Genomic DNA, 22,390 nt, shown 5'->3' with positions numbered 1-22,390 from the left:
CATCAAAGCAGAATCATCAAAGGAATTAACTTATTTATTTGTGCACACTTTAGAAATCGCATCCTAACCCCGAGCAGAGAATTCTGAGCTCATTCTAGAGCTTCAGGTCTGATGTTTAAAAGTTCACTTTGTTCTAACACGGGTGATCTGCAGCAGATTTAGCGGTGTTGCAGAGAAGCATTCAGAGTGCAGTTAAATTCCCTTCAGAAAGAAAGAAAAGCGTTGCAACATTTTCAGAACAGATTGCGTATTCGTGCCTGTCCCTTTATTATTCAAATACAGAAAGGACTTAGAAATTGCTCAGGTAGGGGGTAGTTTTATACCTCTATTAAAACATCCATTTGGGTTAAGTTACTCATATGTACGTGACTAGTGCTGTTCATTGCTGTCTCTCCTAAGTGTGCACTTTTCACTCGATCCCAGACGGAGGGAACCAGCCTTCTTTTGTTTGTAAGAATGCCATAAATTAAACAAACCACTTCCCACATGTGTAGGTGGAATCTCACCTTGAGCCAGATACCTGATCGGCAACTTTAAAGGTTTCTTTTTTTTCCCCTCCTCAGTCAATGTTTTCCATTGTTAAACTTTTTCAATCTCTCATTGAAAAAAAAGAAAGAAAAAGCTTCTTCCTCCACGCTCAGTCTCCTTTTTCACATCGCAGATTTTTGAAGTTTGTCTAAAACATGCGGCGAGTCCCAACCACCCCCAATTCTGTCTCGCATGTTGCCTTTCGCAACACGTCTTGTTCCTAGGCTTATATTCTGCAGGCAGTTTCCACCAGTGCCCAAAGCAATCGGCCCTGTCCATCTCTCAAGCTACGCACGCGTCCCATGGTTTAAAAGACAGAGCAAGAGTGCGTGGAGAGATGTGGGAAGGTCGTTGGAGTGTGTTTAAAAGCAAAGCTGCCTGTTTCTTTTGGAGCATAGTCACACGAGGTCTTGGGGAGGAAATGGCTTTAGCAAGGGCCTAGTACAAACAGATACAATACATCCCAGGAAGGGTAGAGGTGCAAGGTGGGAGTCCCCGTAGTGACCCAGGTCCACCAGGCCCGGGCTAGAGCAACACTAATGGGTCGAGCGGGCCTTTTCTATTCTATAATCACACGTTTGCCTTTGGAGGTGACGTTCTCATGTGCAGGAAAAGTTCCATGCGCGGTTTGTCCCATAACGCCTGGGGCAGCAGCAAGCAGGGATCCCCCACACCCTAAAACTCCTCCGTGGGCTAATCGCCCGAGCTGAATGAGCACAAGCAGTCTCACGCAGCAGCAATGTGCTGGCGTTTGCTCCGCAGCCAGTCACTATCCTGGGTTGAGTCACAACCTCAAATTAGTTCTACTTTCCGCCCCCTTTTATATATATATATAATGATTAACAGGAAGCAGGCTTTGGGGAAGGGGCGCTGGGAACTTTTTAGATCAGATCAGTAACCAATAAACCATATAGTGCGAGAGATTTTTGTGTTCCAGGATTGCCCAGACACTGTCATTGTTGCTGTTTAAATAATAACATTTTCCATGATCCGACTTCGTCTCTCAAAGAACTTTAAATTTTTTTTTTGACAAAGGTACCTTAAAAAGCCCATGAAGGCAAGAGATTTTTGTCTTCGACATCTAACCTCCAGACTGCCTGGCGTAGCAGTATATGCCCCCCTGATCGCCCCTCTTAGTCCAGCACACACATGCATGTTTTCTAAGGGCTTGCTGTGTCTTGCCCTTGATGTTGAATTGCATTGTGTTCCTAGCGATGAGCATTTCTATCACTTATCTAAGGAGTCTGAAGAGATTTGGATGTTTAATGTGCGAAATATTCGCCTTCTTAGTCTGGTTCTTCTTTTCCTACAGTAAGAGGCTTATTTATTTAACTATTGTGCAGAATCGAAGAGGTGTGTTTTGGTTTGTTGGGGCGGGAGGAGGGTGATCCTGCAAGCCAGTTTCTAATGATATAAAGATCATTCCCTTCTCCTGGGCAATGTGATAATTGCAGAATATAAAAACTCCGAGGGCTGGCAGTTCTCTGAACTGTGTTCCTGTTACACAACGTGGGCAAAGTGGTTGCACACGCTTACATACTGGATTATGTTTTGCCTCAAAAACACTTTTCCCCTTACATGTGGGCCACTGGTTACATTGTACTCTCATGAAAGAGGATGCATCCAAAGAGGACAGGATAATGCAAATAACTGTTATTGTATGAAAATCTGTAACCTTAAGTATTGTAATGACAAATAGAAGGTGACAGTTTGTAACTGCATATTTAATGGATTTTGCATGTTTGTGCAGTGCAGCTGAATATTTTTGTGTAAAATAAGTGACCTTTTACTTTCTTCGTTTAGTTTTTAACAAAACCTTTTAAAATAAGATAAAAAATGGTCGTAATGATCAGTCTCTAGTATCCCATGATACTGTCCAAAATCCAAAATATGTTACTCCCCCCCACACACAAAAAAAGAAACAAACCATAGCCTACTAGCTAAGTTTTTTATTTTTTGGTGAGTTCTGCATTGAAGCCAAGGCTGGGGAAATATAGTATGCTATCGCTTTAATTGAGGCTTCTGTCTTCTGATCATTAAATGGAAGCGCTGCACATTCTTCACATTCCTGCCTGTGCCTAAGTTAACAAGCCCACATGGTTTCTCTTATCACCACCGTATGTCGTAATCTTTCTAAGAGGCGGACACATTAAACGTGAAAAGTATACAGCATCTTCTTAGCCACATGATTTACTGTTTGCAGGTTTTATTTATTTTGGAAGCTTTGTTAACTCTGAACAAAGTTTTATATAAGTAGAAGGTTTGCTTTTTGCAGCACAACAATTGATGTAGCAGTGTCAATGTTTTACACATGAAAAACATATACATTTATTGAAAGTTGTATTCTTAGAAGTGAGAAATTAAAATCACAAATGAAGAGCTAACCACATTTATATAAATATCATAGAAATGAACAGTGAAATAACAGACCTATGCACTGATGTCAGACTCAGGAATAAGAGGGTCACCTTACAGACAACATATTTTAGAAAACTGAACAATGTATCTTCAAATTTTTCAGAATTACAATATTTAACCAACATGAGTATTTTCTTTAAATTAGCTTGAGGACTTAGTCTTGTTCTGTCTGTTTTCCACTATTTTCCTTATTTAACTCAGTGCTATTTCTAATTATATTATATTACTTTATAGTAGCACATGAAAACCCCCTCAGTGTTGGGGTCCCACTGTGGTATGCAGGACCAGCTCTAGGTACCAGCAAAGCAAGCATGTTTTTGGGGTGGCACATTTCCAGGGGCGACATTCCGGTCATCCTTTTTTAGGGGGTAGTTATGCTCTCGGAGCTGCATCACTTAGATGGGGCAAAGTGCCACGCCCCCAGCCACAGCGGGAAGGGGAAGCCCCAGCCCCGGGATGCTGAGCTGCCAGGGCCCAGCCGCTACCTGGGGAGGAGAAGGAGAGTTTGCTGGGGAGCTGGGGCTGTGCCACCTCATCTGCACACTGGCTGCTGTGCTGCCTTGTGTCACCTCTTATATCAGGACTTCTCTGTGAGGCCGGGCGGGGGAGGGTGTAAAGCCCCTGCAGGCACTGGGAGAAGGTGATATCACTCCCTCTGCTTCCAGCGCTGTCTGTGAGCCCCAGCCCCACCTGAGCTTAGGTTGGCAAATTTTTTGCTTGGGGCGGCAAAAAATCTAGAGCTGGCCCTGATGGGATGTGCTGTACAAATACATAGTAAGAGACAGTCCCTGCCCTGAAGATCATACAATCAGTGCCCTCAGTCTTGCAAACTAATCCATTCAAAAAGACCCTTGAAGTCAATGGGGCTCTGCACCAGTTCATGCAGATCAGTTTGCAGGATCAGAACCTATATGAAATAAGACATAGAAAAAGGAGGAAGGACAGAGGGAAGAAACGTGTAATACAAACAGAATCATACAATTACATTGGCAAGGATCATGTGATTACATGGACTAAGATCACGTAGATGCATTCTGACAAACCAGAGAAATGGTCTGAAATAAATAGGATTAAATTCAGTAAGGACAAATGCAAAGTGCTTCACTTAGGAAGGCATAATCAATTGCACAAATACAAAATGGGAAATGACTGCCTAGGAAGGAGTACTGGAGAAAAAGATCTGGAGGTCATAGTGGATCATAAACTAAATCGAGTCAAATAATATTATACTGTTGCAAAAAAAAAAAACCCAAAAACTCAAACAAATATAATTCTGGGATATATTAGCAGGAGTGCTGTAAGCAAGACAGGAAAAGTGGTTCTTCCATTCTACTCAACACTGATGATGCCTCAGCTGGAATTCTGTGTCTTTCTTCAGGAAAGATGTGGACAAAATGGAGAAAGTCCAGATAAGAGCAACAAAAATGATTAAAGCTGTCATGGTACAATTCCCCACTCTGAACCTTAGCGTCCAAAAAATGGGGTACCAGCATGAATTCCTCTAAGCTTAATTACCATCTTAGAACCTGTAGCGCAGCCACCAATCAGGAATTCTAGTGCCTGGTACACTCTGGTCCCCCCAAAACCTTGCCCGGGGACCCCCAAGACCCAGACCCTCTGGATCTTAACACAAGGAAAGAAAACCCTTTCCCCCACCGTTGCCTTTCCCAGGCTTCCCCTCCCTGGGTTACCCTGGAAGATCATGGTGTGATTCAAACTCCTTGAATCACAAAACAGAGAGGACAATTCACCTTCCTCCCTCCTTCTCTTTCCCCCTCCCAAACTCTTCCTGAGAGAAAGTAATCTTGGCACAGAGAGAAATCAGCCTCTCTCTCCCTCTTCCCTCCTTTCTCCCCACCAATTCCCTGGTGAATCCAGACCCAGTCCCCTGGGGTCTCACCAGAATAAAAAAACAATTAGGTTCTTAAACAAAAAAAGCTTTTAATTAAAGAAAGAAAAAACAGTAAAAATTATCTTTGTAAATTTAAAAAAAGATGGAATAGGTACAGGGTCTTTCAGCTATAGACACTGGGAACACCCTCCCAGCCTAAGTATACAAGTACAAATTAAAATCTTTTCAGCAAAATACCAATTTGAACTCCTTTCAGCCAAATACACATTTGAACTTCTTCCAACCAAATACACATTTGCAAATAAAGAAAACAACCATAAGCCTAACTCGCTTTATCTACCTAGTACTCACTAATCTGAACTTATAAGAGCCTGTATTGGAGAGACTGGAGAGAAACCTGGTTGCACGTCTGATCCCTCTGAGCACCCAGAGTGAACAACCAAAACTAACAGCACAACACAAAAACTTCCCTCCCTCAAGATTTGAAAGTATCCTGTCCTCTGATTGGTCCTCTGGTCAGGTGACAGCCAGGCTTACTGAACTTGTTAACCCTTTACAGTCAAAGAGATATAAAGTACTTCTGTGCTATTAACTTTTCTTATCTGTTTATGACAAAAGCTCTAGAAAACATATGAGGAAATCTATGAGGAAAGATTGAAAAAAATTGATTTGTTTAATCTGGAGAAGAGAAGACTGAAGGGCACATGATAACAGGTTTCAAGTACATAAAAAGTTTGTATAAAGAGGAAGGTGATAAATTGTCTCGACAGGACAAGAAGTAATGGGCTTAAATTATAGCAAGAAAGATTTAAGTTAGACATTATGAAAAACTTTCTAACTGTAAGGGTAGTTAAGCACTGCAACAAGTTACCTCAGAAGGTTGTGGAATCTCCATCACTGAAATTATTAAGAACAGGTTAGAAAAACACCTGTCAGGGATGGTATAAATAATAGGATGAATGCTTTTTTTTCCCCCACTTCATGAATATGCATATCTAGTTTCATAGATTCCAAGGCCCAAAGGGACCATAGTGATCATCTGGTCTGTTTGATCTATAACAAAGGCCACAAAGCTTCCTCAAAATAATTCCTAGATCATATATTTCAGAAGAACTTCCAATCTTGATTTCAAAATTGTCAGTGATGGAGAATCCACCACAATCTTTGGTAAATTGTTCCAGTGGTTAATTAAGATTAATTACTCACTGTTAAAAATTTACACTGTATTTCCAGTCTGAATTTGTCTTGCTTCACCTTCCAGTCATTGGATCATGTTATAATTTTTGCTGCAACTGAAGGGCCCATTATTAAATATTTGTACCATGCATACTTAGTCTGGCCTCAGTGCAGGGGACTGGACTAGATGACCTATCAACTTCCCTTCAAGTGACTATGACTTCTATGTCAAGATCATGTGATTACATAGATTAGGATTACATGATTACCTGAGTTATTTGACATGGGCTAGCATCATGCAATTACATAGGTTAGATGTTATATAAAAATTTAATGGTTCCTAATGACGCCAAAATAAAATTAGCTACCTTGAACTAATGCACAGTCAAACCCTTATTAGTTGGATGACTTCTTGTAGGTGTCACAACAGAAGTGAATCTTGAGGAAGGTTCTGAAGGAAGAGACAGAAATCGCAAGGTGCACTGGGTCAGGCATGTTAGTCTATGTACAGTGAATAGCATGGGAAAAGAGTGGAGTGCTTGTAGGAGTACAAAGTCAGCATGTAAAGGAGTTGGGTTTGCATAGTAGGGTTTCAGATCCAGTATTGAGAAAAATGAGAGCTGAGGATCTAGCAGAGCTGTATAGGGCCTTTAGGAGGAGGATGAGTAGTTTCAAGAAATTGCAAAATTGGGAAAGGTATTTTAGCAGGGAAATTACATAGTAAGGTCAGCAAGAAAGGAAGGTAATTTTTAGTAACAGCATTTTAAACAATTTGAGGGACTGTGTGGTGAGAATAGGTCAGAGAGTAGGAAATTAAAATACTCTAGGTTTATATCACCAAATTGTGGAGAAGGGCTTTGGTAGTAGGAATCAAGAGGAAGGGATACATTTTGACAATGTTGTAGAGGAACAATTGCTAGACTTTACAAAAGCCTGTAAACTGGATGTAAGTAGAGAAAGAAGACAAGTATGATACCAAAGTTGTGAGCTCAGGAGATGTGGTAGACAGTCCATTTTCTGTCATGCTGAAGAAGGGAGTGCTTGGGGATGATTTTGTGCTTTAGCAATGCCAAAACTGAGTGGTGGTAATGACATCCAGGAAAGAATGCCAGAGAGACAGTGGCAGATATGAAACTGAGCAGATATAAAGATGTCAGATAGATCTGGAATCATCTGCATACTGGACATGGGATGTCTGGAGAAGAGCAGGGAGACCAAGAATAGAACCATGAGAAACACCAATGGAGATGGGAAAAGCAACACCAAGGGAGACACACTTCTTTCACTGTGTAATGTTTGCACAGTGTCTAACAAAACTAAGATGGTGGCCTCTTAATAATAATAATAATAATTAATTAATAATTAATAAATATAAACAACCCTCTTCAACATTTATAGATATGATTTTCTGTTAGATATTTCCTACAAATCTGTGAGCAAAAGAAAAGTAGAAAACCTTTTATTTCATTGAAATTTGTTTTAAAATATAGACTACAATTCTAGCTTGTGCTTTGCAATGTGAGGGTTACTGAAAATCCTTTATTACCAGTCTATTTTGATAACACATGCATGGCAATGGCAAATGTAGATGACCTTGATTTGTGAGCTATGTAAGAACACATATTAGCCATGCTAATACATTTAAACACAGTAACACAGCACAATTTAGAGGTAACAAACTTTCCCCCTCAGAAATGTACAATTTTTTCTGTGTAATATAACAGGATGATTTAAAAACCATATAGTAAAGTCAAATTTGATTTTTTTTTGTTGAACCAGATATTGATGATTTGTTCTTTAATTGGTTTTATAACAAAGATATTGAAGGGAGATGTTCAGTTTTTCATGTTTAGGGTCTGATTCTGCTCCCATCAAAGTCAATAAGAGTTTTGCCACTGACTTCACTCTGAACTGAATTGAGCACGATCTGTATGCAGAATACCTGATGTTGTGGTAGGGAATCAAGGTGTTACTGGAATTAAGTTAGGTTGGCTGCGACTCATAATTTCACAGGCAGGCGTGAATGATGCTGGTCATTCCAATTATGTGCCGGTAAATTCTTTATCCCACAGCATATCATGGTATATATCACATATATTACAGAAAAGCTGTTTTAGCAACATTTTAGAGATTTTAAAAATATTTTACTGGGATTATTTATTGTATTCTTTTGCTTGTAAAGCCAACCACATTAGTAATCATGGGCCAGATCCTCAGCTGGAGTAAATTGACATATCTCCATTGATTTTTATGATGGATCTGCCCTTGTGCAGATGTACAAGATTCAGAAGGAGTTAGCTAAACAGAAATCAACAGGTGACCAAGAACACTTTTCTAAACATAACAATGGCATGACTGTAAAGACTTTTATCTCCAGACTTTCTGGGACTAAAAACAAATGAGACATGGCATATTTTTGGTAGCAACTCAACCACTCATTCTCCACTTCTTCGAGAGAACCTTTGGGTGTATAGCATCTGGGCTTGGGATTTGTTGCCTCTTTATTTCTGTTCCTGCTCTTCTGACACCTTAGAATCTGACAATATCTCATCTTTATTACCTGAAAATGGCATATCTGCTGTAGGTATCTCCCTAGCAACCTTTGTGGTGAAGAGTGATGCAAGGTATTAATTTAGGGTCAGATTTTCAGAGGTGCTCAGCACCTACAACTCCAGTCCAGTCAGTGGCAGCTGAGAGGGCTCAGTACTTCTGAAAACCAAGGCCTTGGCTTCTCTGCAATGTCCTTACATTCTTTAATCACAGCATCTGCCCTTGGTACTCTGGTGGACCCACTAATTTTCTGGCAGACTTCCTGAACCCTATGTATTTAAAGAATTTCTTGTTTGTTTTTATATCTTTGACTATTTGCTCTTCAAATTCCCTCTCAGTCTCACTGAGTTTCATCTTGCATTTGACCTGCCACATTTAAGGCTCCTTTCTATTGACTTCACTAGGGTTGGTGTTCCATTATTTGAAACCTACTTGATTGGTTTGATTAACCTCTTGAACACTGCCATTTAAACATACTAATTTGAAAGAATATGACAGATGATCAAAACAAGAGCAAGAATTAATCTTCTCTTAACCTGTAACATGCTGTTCATATATCATGTAGCATTCTATTACAACTTTACCATATAAAACCAAAAAGAAAGAAAGAAAGAAAGAAAGAAAGAAAGAAAGAAAGAAAGAAAAGCTGGTAAATGCAGAATTCATGTGTGGCTTTACACCAATGCAGATCCATTACAAGCAGTGTGGTTGGATATTGTAAATCAAAGAAGATAATATTTCTCAGGATGTTTTAGTTAAAAGGTGTGGCTAAATACTCATAGCCAAGGACACTGGAAAATCATACCATTTTCACCTGACCTCTGAAGCACCTGTCAAAAAAAACCCTTTCTTCTTTCTAAATAGTCACCTTAGGGCTCCTAATAAAGTAAATGAAAATTTTGCTATTGGCAAAGCAGAAATGCATGATGTCAATGGGAGTTTTAGAATCAACATTAAAAGGAGCAGAATTGGATCCATAACTTACAACGTCAATGACTAATGTCAACCAAAAACTCCATGGCTTTGCACCATCTCTGTGTGGGCACCTTTATGTACATGCCAATTAAGTACTACCATTTTGATTTGGTATCATTTTATATCCAGTTGACCAGGTGTAAACAACTATACAATGTGCAAAGCAGTGGAAAATCTGGTCCATAGGTTTCTGTAGATCAGTTATGGAATTGAAGGCTGGAAACCTTGAAAGATGAGGTATCATCTCCAGGCAGACTTTAGAAATATTTAAACTTTCCTTTTGTTAACTGGTGGCTTCTTCCTTGGTTCTGTGCCTACATATTAATTAAAAATAAGTTCATAGTATCTCATCCTAGAGATACTGTGTATTATTTTATCTCCATCTTTAGGATTAAATTATTTACTTTTGCTGTGTTTGGGGGATACCTGCAGTTTTCCAGCACTGGGTTAGCAGATGGGTTGTTTTCTCTGTATCAGGAGTTCTTACTTCATTAATTGCCAATTGAGCTCTAGTTGTTAGAGAAGAGAATGCAAGGTCTGATAATAGCTTCCTATTTAACTTAATTAAATTTCTTTGGTTGAGTAATTTTCATGTGCATTCACATTGTGTACTAAATTGCTCAGATTTACAACCTTAAACTGTGGAAATATCTAGTTGAAGAAAGGAGGCTGCCTTCAGCATGCTTCCTATTTTTCACTGGGACTAATGATAGATAGACACAGCAAGTGAGAGTATTTCTACAAGTTGAAATAAAGTTAGAATGTCAATGTTGATTAACAGCTGCATCAAAGAATACTTTGGTTCCAAAGTACAAAATATTTGTGCATGGAGCTCACAGATGGAATTATGATCAGATGAAATAAAAAGTAGCTGCCAACATATCCACATTGAACTCCTGACTTTACAAAAGCAAGTACATTCAGAAATAGGGATGCCACACAAATGGGATTTCTAACTTCTCCTGTCCATTTACATTCTTTGATTCCCAGCTTAGGGCTTACAGAGATCTTAAATAAATGCTGGGCCTTTCGCTGCCCCATGATGGGATTTCAGTTCTTTGCAAAATTGTAGGGCTCCGTCAGCTTGTTTAAATCCATTCATAATGCAATTATTTCATTCGATGGGGATAGGAGGTGTTTTTAATACTAGACAACAGATTCAGAGTGGAAACCAAGCTGGACTGGTCTGAATTTTTCAGTCATGAGTGCATCAGCCTGCTTAGAGGCTAGCCATGGATGGACCTAGTGGAGCAACTGACAGAGATTCTCAGCTGGAAAATGGTACCATTGCCAAACCCATGAGTTTAAAAATCTGAAAACAAACCAAGATAAACCCATAATATTTATTTCAAACCAGAAATACATATAAAATCCATGCCAATGCACAAGTCTATATCCCTTGCATGCGTGCTTGGCTTCACTGTGAATAGTACCATGTCTTGAAAAGACCAGGAGACGTACAGAAAAATATTCTGATGGATAACTGGAGGATGACCAAGTTTTTGCTTCTCATTTACTCGGGGTTGTCTGCTACAGATTTTGGAGAAGACTTCTGACCCTCCTCAGAACCTCTTCAGAGGTCTAATTTTTTTTGTTTTTTGGCTACATCCAAATTGCAGTTCAACCAAGCTTTATCAAGTTTAAGCCTTGCATGTACACCAGAACTAGTGGGGGACTTTGAGTGGAAACAAAATGTCAATGGAAAAACAGGAAAAGTTTTTCACAAGAAATATTGAGAATATTTTTTCTGTTTTTTCACCAACTCTAACATGTGACTCAAAAACATAACACAGTGATTCTCACTGGAAGAAATGGGTGTGGATTCTAAATGATTAAGAATGAGACTACTCATGTTTAAAGTTAGAATACTCATGTGCTTTAGCATCTTGTTGAATTAGGGTCTAAATGTAGATCAACTTGGGCTCCTAAGTCTAAGTGATATTTACATGTGCAAGTCAGACAAGCATTTACCTTGACCTAAATAAAAGAACTTTAAAAATACAAGTTGGAAGGACTCATCATGCATTTAAAACCAATGACAGTGCAATCTGTTAGGAAAGGAACAGTTTTTATGTTGAGAGTAGAATACACTTGTTTCTTTCAGCTTATGATGGGCTACCTCATCTTCTCAGCTGTATACAGACATGTGGAGGAGGGGGAAATGCCAGCAAAATTTGGCCTGTAGCTAAGGAAATGTGAAGGAGCATGGTCTTCAAAACATCAGTCTTTCATCCCTCAAGACTGTGGAAGGTGTTCTGCACAAGTCAGTGACTTCAAAGGGGTCAGAATTTCACCCCATCTGTTTGGGGCTCTATGAGATTCTGGAAATAGTGGCCATCTGGAGAAAGGGCAAAACTGGAGAATTCTTCTGGAAACTGTAATGTGGTAAACTGGCTGATTTTTCAGGAGCAAATCCATGAGGACTGAGTGCGGCTTGGGGGAGCTGATATGAAGACATGTGGCCCTTTCACAAAGGCTGTGCTTTGCTGAGGATACACTGGGTCTGGGCAGACCTTGGGAATGTGTGGAACTTGGCTGGGATATGTCAGTGGAATCATTGTCCATTATGCAGGTTGTAGTGGTGGCAGATCTTCCCCTCTCCCAGTGGAAAGATTTGGGGAAAACTCTGTGAAGGGCACTTCATGCAGTTTGTGCCTCCAATATCCTTTCCTGCATGTTTTCTTCGGAAGGGGAAGATCTGGTTCCATGTAAATATATCATGTTAATCACTGTGATATCTCAGCACTTTACTGTCTGTCATGGTTTCACAATAAGGCCCTATACAAAGATACATGTTTTTAACAGAAAGTTTCCATTACTTCTAATGTATTGTACACACCAGATAATTATCACTCAGCAAAAATCCAGCCTTTGATGCATATTCTTGTTTACCCATGATTCTAACATGAACCCACCTCTGTTCTTATTGGCTTTGGTTCTGACTGTATAGTCTAGTATGTTTTATGTGGGTGAACAATGAGTCGGGGTGGAGCAACTGAGCCAAGGAACATCAGACAGTAAAATACAGTCTTAATGACTTATTTCAGCTCTTGTAGACTATGGGTTATCTGATTGTCAAGGTCACTGCTATAGCCTGGGATAGTTTGAAAGAACCAGCTCCTGTTTCAGACATAAAGGATCCCTTTTGAATATTTTAAGCCTCAAAATCAGTTTCTTTAAGTATATGTTGTCTGTGCCTGTGTGTGTGTTTACAAAACCTATTATGATTTTTTCTTTTCTTATATAATTTCAATGGATTAAAACATTCATGCACAGCGTTGGAAACCCAACACAGCAGCATTACTTTCTATAAACAGATAGCAAAATCAGCCATAATCAGGCCAGTTTCACTGTCTAAACTGGGGGAAAATGGAAAAAGTAAACAAGCAGCAGAAACAGTTTAAAAAGTTGATCTTTAAATTTCACTTCAGTTTTAATAATTAAATCTGTTATTAGTAGCAGGAGTAAGGAAATGTGTTTTAGATGTGATTTTTATCTCAGCAGTGTTTTTTTAAAAGAGAGAAAAATAAGCAAATGTTTGGAAATAAATCCACCTCTAAATACATTAATCGTCTAGATAATTACTGCATCAGAGACTTAATGTTCAGTGTTATACTACAGTGCCTTGCTCTTGCTTTGATAGTCTGTTACTAACACTTTGATAAATTATTGATCTTGTTCTGAATGTGATAGTGAAGGTGCCTATCACAGCTCACACAGCACTTAGAACAGGCTAGATTGTGCAACCTTTACTCACTATGGTGAGCCCTTGGGTTTGATGGTGCAAAGAGAGCTATGTGGGTGGACCTTTGCACCTGCACAGAGCCCCTTTGAAGTCATGGGGCCTCCATACAGTCACAAGAGTCTGCCCTTGTGTTTTCTGTTGCAGAATTGGGGTCTTACATTAACTTCAGTGGGATTACTCCTGTGACTAAACATTCACTAAGGTGAGTAAAGGTTGTCCAACCAAGTCTATTATAAGTGCTGCTGTGTTAATTGTGATAAGCACTCTGGCTATCATTATGGAGAACAAGATAAACCACTTATCAAAGTGATAGGAACAGACGTAGTCAAAGTAAGAGGACGCTGCTATACTATGCTGCACCTTTTGTCCTTTACAGTTTGCACCAATTCCTGTCCATTTTCCCACTTAGCAGCAGAACTACACTGGTTCCATTGATTGTGGGCTCTTCACACCTGTGAATAAAAGGGCAGAAACTGTCAACCCATAGTAATATTCTTAATAAATGAGCTCAAGTCATTCTTCACTTTGTTCTTTCTTGGGGATTTCTTATAAAATTTTATATTAAAATATTGGATGTAAGAGACAAAGAAGAGATAAAACAACTTAGAATTTACAATCTAAGGGCCTGACTTTGCAAACCATCCCCCTCACCCCTTGTTTACTCATGTGAGTAGTCCCATTGCAGCCCATGGGACTTCTAGTGTATAAAGGTCCGCAAGGGAGTAAACGATTTCAGGATCAGGCCCTAAGAATCCAAATAGCTTTTCGCTTGCAGCTTATAGAATGGTGATGACCCAGATTTTAGCCATTCTAACTAATGGGGTTGGGGGAGAAACAGGAAAATAACATTACTAAAAAGTTTCTTCCATCTGTGTTTATGAAAATTCAAGTTGTGCCTTGCTCAAAATGTTTGAAGCTATTATATTACAAAGATTCGGTATTAAAAATGATTAGGTTAACAGTATTCTTCTGTAATACACATCATAAAGTCCTATCAGAATGAAATTTAATGCTAAAAACATCCAATAATAACTTTCACAGACCATTAAGGTTTAAGGCTACAGCGTGGGAGTTTATTACAAAGGGACCCTGAAATATTGTTCTCTCTTACATCAGCATATACTTTAAGCAAGAAGTATTTTCCCTCCTAGGCTTTATTTGCTCCAAAGTATGATGTAAGTTCTTGCTTTGGCTTTGTTCATGTTCATATACAGACTGGCTTATCTTTGCTCTGGTCTGTTGCAATGAAGCCAGGAATCCAGTAGGAAGGGATTGAAGAAGTCTACTAATTTTCTCTCACAGGTATTTGAATACCTAAACTCTTGCTCACGTCATCCTTGGTTGTGATGGAAAACTGCCCTCCTCTTGTTTTATAATCTTTCTATTTTCCTCCAATTATAGTAACTTCCACTGCACTACACAGCAGGATGGGATATGCCCCTTCTTCATGGCTGTCTTTCATGGTGCTGTATGAAGCAGGTGGTAGAAGGTGATACCGCAGATATAGTTTATGCCCTCCTCTCGGTGATTAAATATTTCAATCCTTCAAGTCACTTGATTAACCACACAGATCATTGCACGGTGCCAGGCATAAATATACTCTGTTCCGGTCACCCAATAGGAACTTCAGTTCAAATCCATCTATTTAAGTATTTGTAATGTACTTGTTTGTCATTGTGGTAGCTGGGTGGGATCCACAAAGGGACTTAGGCATTACAATACTGAGTGTCATGGCGCCTAACTTTTAGGCACCTAGAAAATCAAAGGAACACCACTGTGATCCACAGAGCCTGAGTTAGGCACCTGGGCTCCCTATATAATGAATAAACAGAGATAGGCATCTAAGAATGTGATCCACAAAAGCCAGCACACTATACAGGGAAATGCCTGAACTAGCCAATGGGAGATGCTGGTGACAGGGGTGTGTGATAAGCCCTGCCCCTCTGACAGAGATAGAAGTCTAAACCTGGTCTGTAGGGTGATGCCTGCTTAGAGATCCATGAATGGGGACCAGTCACCTGGAGTCAGATGGCTTAGGTGCCTAAACTGCTTCTTGAGGAAGTGAGTTAGGTTACTCCCTCTCTCCACAAAAAATGGCCACCAGAAGAGGAGATAGTGCTGGTGGTGCCCACCTCACCACATTTAGCCTAGGGATCAGAGGTCAGAACATTTGTCTGGATATGGGTGATCTGACCTAGTGTCTTTTCCATTGTGGATAAATACTTAAACAGTCCTTGGGTCAGAGAGTGAGTGAGAATGACTCTGTAGTCCAGTTGTTAGGGCTCCCACATGGAGGTGGAAGACCCAGCGTCCACAACCCTGCTCCAATCGTTCTTCCATTATTTTTCCAAAGAGTAACAGCTCCAGCTGGAGAGATTGAGGGCACCCCACATTAGACTATCCCATGGTTCAGTGGTCAGAGCACCCATTTAGGAGGTGGAATACCCCTCTTCAAATCTCTTCTTCCTCTCTGGCAGAAAGGCGGGTGTTGAAACTGGGTATCCCACATCCAAGGCAAATGCTATAACCATTGGGATCAAAGTTATAAGATGGGCACCTCTTTTCTCCTCCTCCAGCTAGATATTGAATAGACCTGTAGGTATCCTCTGAGCATGCCTACCAGATCGGGCTCTGCATGCGATTTAGGCAGCCAAACACCTGTCTTCCCTGGTTTGTGAATTGCTCTGGGGCTTAGGCAGGAAATCGGCAACCAGAAGCCTAGATGGAGGCATCTAAACCCGAGTACTTCACTCTGTGATTTAGGTGCCTAAGTATCTTTGGGGACTTGGGCCACTGAGTTTCAGAGTGGGATCCAGGGCAAGGACATGGGCCTGATTCTTCTCTCATATTGATTCCATTGATTCCAATGAAGCTACTCCAGATTTAAATTTGGGTAAATGAGAAGAGAATCATGCCTGGTGAATCTAATTGACAGAATAAGGTTGATAATGCATGTGAATTGGCAACTGGTGCCTTGGGTGGGAAACTTTATCAGTTAGTAATGATAAAAAGTTTATGATTAAACAACCAGTTTGATGATATTACCCTTTAAGTAGGATTATTAGCTTCAAAGACCAGGGATTTGGGTTTTTCTCTCTTTGTATCTCTCTTGTTTGGCTCTGCCAATATAGGATAAATAATACTTACACCAGTGTAGGTCCTTTCCTTCCACTCTGTGTTAAATGCAAAGGGTCCTGCATTGATTTCCTGTTACTGTAATCAATACAACCCAAAAAGGGAATTTAAGGTGATATTCTTGTGAACTGGCTTTTCCAACATCTGAAACATTTTTATGAAAAGTGAAAGTGTACATGAAAATATGGTTTGATTTAGTTTATTTCTCAATGTTACCTTCCCTTGCCTTGGCTTCCTATTTTAACTTTCATTCAACCCTGCAGGAACCTGCATGCACATCAGAGAGGTTTCCTTCTGCAGAAAATGGCTGATGCTAACCACTGATGTACAGCACAGGCAGCTGTTACTAAGAGAATTTTACAGTTATTTAGTACTTTTCATCTTGTGTGATCCCAAAGCACTTTACAAACTAATAAAATTCAGCACCACTAAAAAGCAGTCACCTCTGGGGAATACAGTGGCAACTAACCTGCACGCAGTGCAACATAGGAAGAAAATGTTGTCAGAAGCCACTGAGGTAAATTTTGTCTCTTGTGAAAAGTGGCTTGGGATTATCAGTATTCACAGGGAAAAGGGAGGACCTTGATTTGAGAGACAGAAAACTGTCTGGGACTCAATGTGTGTTTCTCAGAGGGACAAGAAATTTAGTTGACCCTGGCAGGAAAAAGGATTCTAACAGATCCACTGAGTTCATGGATTTGAGTCTGATATTGAACCATTTTTACCCCATTGACTTCAGTGGAGTTTCTTTTGATGGTTGAGGTCAAGATCAGGTCCTAGGCGCTAGAATCACCCTAGGTGATTAGGCTCCCTATATAATGCATAGGGAGAGACCGGCACCTAATAATGGGATTCACAAAAGCCAACCCACTGAGTGGGAAGCCACCTAAACTAGCTGGAAGGAAATGCCAAGGGGAGGGGTGTGGCCTAAGATCTGTCCCCTCAAAGGTAGTAAGTCTAAATCTAGGCTGGGAGGAGGTGCCTATCCCAGTTGGGTTTTTCTCAGTCATGACCCCTCACCTGTAGGTAGTGACGTCTCCACCACCCTCTTATAACTTGTAAACCTGTCTCATAATACCCCATAACCAAATGGTTAGTGCATGCTGCTTAGAGAAGAAGATCGAAATTCATATCCATGCTCCACATCAGGCAGGTCAGCCACATCTTGGGTGAGTTTTTTATCAACTAGGCTAAAAGGTATAAGAGAGAGCATCACTTTCTCCTACTTGGCTGTTTTATGTGGGTTTAGATATGCTCTGAGAACACCTACTGCATTGGGCCCCATAGGTGGGTCTGAGTTTCCCATTGGAGCTTAGGCATGAGATAGGAGCCCAGATGCCTAGACTGGGGTGTCTGTGCACATGCTCCATTGGCAGAAACTTAGGAGTGTAGGATACTTTAACGGTCAAAATTCAACTAATTCTGTGTAGGGCATTTAAGAACCCAAGTCTCACTTAAAGTCAATGAGTCTAGTTCAATGAAACTTAGGCTTCTAAGTGCCTATGACACTTCTGAAAACAAAGTTTAGCGGTCTATGTCATTTGGGCCTTGCAAAGCTGAATGGAACAATGCCTTATTACCTTTAAAAAGCTGGGTCTCAGCCACCTTCAGAAGGCACCGAGGCCCTGATCCACAAAGATATTTAGGATCCTATCTTCCACTGATTTCAAGTTAGGAACCTAAATATCTTAGTAGTGCTGGGCCTCAGTGTTTTGTGAGATTAGGCTGAGTCCATTACTGAGATGATATACTTGGTCCCCAGGTAAAGAGGGTGGAGGAGGAGGATTAGTGTTCGAAGCACTTTACTTTCACTGCACACTTGCTGGTCAATCCATGGAGCACCTTGATGGAGCCTCAGGAGAATTCACTTTTGACAACTTTCCTGCTGCAATAGAAATTGTGCTCCATAGACCAAGCAAAAAGAAGTTGGGAGTGGGAGGAAGAATAAGGCATAGGATTTGTCATACCATATCTGATCCATTACGTTTGACATCTTTTCTCTGGCAATAACTTGTAAGCATATGGCTCACACAATGCTGTCAAACCACCCCATCGAGGCCATGTTGAAATGCTAATATGATGTGGATTGTTTATATGCAGTAGGTGTTGCTTCTTGCAGGAAGAGTGAACTTCAAAAGGAATCAGAATGTCTTTTATTTTTTGCAAGCCTGAATAAGGAACATCCCAGCTCCCCATTTTACTATTTAACAAGGAAACTCCAGTCATTAATCCTCTAAACTCTTCCAGAAATTCCTGGCTCAGTTCTGGAAACATTACCTGTTCCTCCTCCTTGCAGAAGACTGAGACCCACCTTCTAGTTGGTCTGCCATAAAAGACCTTTGGGCTTTGCAAACACTGAGCTGAACCAAGTAGCTTTGCTGTGAGGTGCCAGATTTTTAAAAAAATTTTCCACTAGCCCTGCCAATATCTTTAGAGGAAGAAAATAAACTTCCAGAATCTCAAAATGCACCTGGCCAATTGTGCAGCTTTGTTCGTTGGGAGGTAGAGGGAGGGTGAGAATGGAAATTCTACCTTCTGCTATTCTCCTCTCTTCCCTTGCAGTATTAGACTTGATTACCTCTGTGGCTAAATCAGAGGGAGAGAGAACCATCAGCTCTAGAAAGAAGGAATGAGCTATTGCTCATACTGAGATGAACTAGCGTTCCCACACAGGCACACACCAAACCACACCAGTAAAGAGAGATTATAGACACAGCATAGTGTACTGGACTCAGTTAAACATTTTTGCATGCTTTCCCACCTCATAATTAACAACATTTTTTGACATGCCATGTTGAACCAATAGGCTTTGTGAAAATTTCCAACTATCAGTGAAAAGCCAGCAAAACACTTACCAGCACTGAAATGGGAGCCCAACATGATAGCATCGGTGATTGTATTTTAGTACCCTTTATCAAAAAATATCCAACAGCCTTCTATAGCGGTTGTTCTAAGCCTTGTAACACCATTGTTAATATTAGGGTTTGAGTTCTTCCTGCAAAATATTGTAGTCATTTTTAATAAGGGATAGAAGATCTAAATTTGCTCCTCTTTATTTTACCACCTGTTATACATAAAATAGAACTTTGCTAATCTGCACAGCTTTTAACTGGCACAGAAAAATCAGTGGTCTCACTCTACTTCTCAGAAAAGACATAATAGTTGGGTACTGTAGTGAGATCTTGCACATCATTATGTTAATACTTTATTACTTTTTACAAAATATGTGACAATACAATATGAGAAATCTACTATCCAGTTTATTAACTGAACTCATTACAACTAAACTATACTTGTCAAATAGATGAACATTTTATGTTGCCTCTCCCCCGCTTTTTATTGTTTATCTTTGCTTATTTGGTAGTTTGCAAAGTTCAGCTGTTTGCAGTGAGTCTGCCAGCCATTTGTACAAGTTAGCAATGTTTTACTCTGGATAATCAGAACCTAAAGTTTCCTGCTGTCCCTCATTTCAAAACATTTTCTTTATTATTAAAATTAAATTTTTCCATAAATATCCTTTTTCAAAGGGGAAACATTTCAAAGCACTTAACACAAGTTTAGAAAATCAGTGAAAATAAATAAAAATCAAAGATATATAGAAGGGTCAGATTCTTTAAGGACCAGAACCTGTAAGGTGCTGAGCATTTCCTGGAATGTGGGAGATCAAGTGGGGAGAGAATTCTAGTGAGCTAATCCAGTGAAGTATCATCCCTCAAAGATTTAAATCACGGAGGTGAAAGAAGGACAAAGCTGTCCTGGTATAATCCTTTGTGTATATGCACTTATGTCAGAATAAAAGTGCTTTTGGTGGTATAGTTCATAACTCTCAGGGAACTGGTGTAAGATATGTTAGCTGAAACACTTTTTTTGTTGCTATAAAGTGTGCCTTCCCTTGGGGGGCTTGCTGGTATGGCCATATTGGTTAGACAAGACACTAAGAGACAATCACCCTAGAAATACCTACAATAAGAAAGATGGGGTGTCTGGCTGCCTAATTGGTGTTAAGCAGGATGATGCCATCCCCTCAACCTCACTCAGTTCCTCAAAAGGCAGCAACAAAATATTAGACTGAACACTGTACTTCACAGGGAACTGATATATGCTGTGTCCACTGTGACATAATATTGACAGATAAATAAACCCATTGTATTCGACAGCGCTCACATTACCAGGCAAAGTAGGTTCACTGTAACTAAATATACTTAATGCTAATGTGATATGGATTGCAATATAGTCATTGTCTTAAATGAACTGAGAACACAAACAAAAATAGATTAACCACAACTGAATTGTATTTATCTTCTTTGGCAGAGCTAGCTCAATGATGAGTCACTTTCTGATCTAATATCATTGCCATCTCTAGTGTCCCATGTAATTGTTACAACTGTGGGAAGAAGTTCAAACAGGCTGAAGGCTGAAGTAGCAAGGGAGTATTACAATGGCAAGCCTGATCCCTAAAAGATGCAATACACCAATTAGTTGCATATTTCTTTGAGCCATGAAACTGAGGTCTTGGTCAGCTGGGGTCATTAAAGAGCTCATGAGACCTTTCTGTAAAAAGTGGGGGGTGTTTGCCCTGACAGAATTCTTACTGGGATATTTACATTTCACTGCATAGATTCTACTGGATACTGTATTCACCACTTCAGGTGTTTAGTGCTGATGTGCACAAATAAACATTTGGCCTGCTTAAGCCTTAATCTTAGTGGTTTATTTCATAGTGCATGAAGGAATGCCTTGCATGCAGTTTAAAGGGCTAGACTGTGCCACCCTGACACTGAATGTGGATGAGAATGGCATAATCTAGCCCTAAGTGGGTTTCTTTAAGGGATCTTTCCAGAAGAAAAGTAATATACAAATAAGCTGTAAGAACATTATCATTTAAAATAGCTTTCAAATTGATATTCACTATATCAGATATTACAACACAACATCAAGGCAATCCAGATTTGAGCTGGACAGGGGGCGTGGGAGATAAATAGTCAAAGCAAGAGTAATACTCTGTGCATAATTAGCAAATGCAGAAATAATTTTACAACCTTAACTATATTGGCACTATATGTGAAAGAAAATGTAGAATCAAATGAAGTAAAAATCTTAAATGAATCCACATGTTCCATTGAATCTCTGTGGATAGTAATTCCATGCTGTTTTAAGAATATAACAGTAGGGATCTATTATCGATCACCTGACCAAGACTGTGATAGTGACAACGAAATGGTAAGGGAGATAGATGCTATCAAAATAAAAAACTCAGTAATAGTGGGGGATTTCAATTAACCCCGTATTGACTGGGTACATGTCACCTCAGGACGAAATGCAGAGACAAAATTTCTCAATACTTTAAATAACTGCTTCTTGGAGCAGTTGCTACAGGAACCCACAAGGAGAGAGGCAATTCTCAATTCAGTACTGAGTGGAGCGCAGGATCTGGTGCAAGAGGTAACTATAACAGGACTACTTGGAAATAGTGACCATAATATAATAACGTTTAACATTGCTGTGGTGGGAAGAACACCTCAACAGGCCAACACTGTGACATTTAATTTCAGAAAGGGGAACTATGCAAAAATGAAGAGGTTAGTTAAACAGAAATTGAAAGGTACAGTGACTAGAGTGAAATACCTGCAAGCTGTATGGACATTTTTCAAAGACACCGTAATAGAGGCCCAACTTAAATGTATACCCCAAATTAAACAACACAGTAAAAGAGCCACTGTGGCTTAACAACCATTTAAAGGAGGCAGCGAGAGATAAAAAGGAATCTTTTTAAAAGTGAAGTCAAATCCTAGTGAGGTAAATGGAAAGGAGCATAAACACTGCCAAATTAAGTGTAAAAATGTAATAAGAAAAGCCAAAAAGGAGTTTGAAGAACAGCTAGCCAAAAACTCAAAAGGTAATAACAAAATGTTTTTTAAGTACATCAGAAGCAGGAAGCCTGCTAAACAATCACTGGGGCCCCTGGATGATCGAGATACAAAAGGAGCACTTAGAGATGATAAAGTCATTGT

The sequence above is a fragment of the Gopherus flavomarginatus genome, chromosome 5, assembly GCF_025201925.1.
Source record: "Gopherus flavomarginatus isolate rGopFla2 chromosome 5, rGopFla2.mat.asm, whole genome shotgun sequence".
In the NCBI taxonomy this organism is placed as follows: Eukaryota; Metazoa; Chordata; order Testudines; family Testudinidae; genus Gopherus; species Gopherus flavomarginatus.
Note: the sequence above shows the minus strand (reverse complement) of the source record.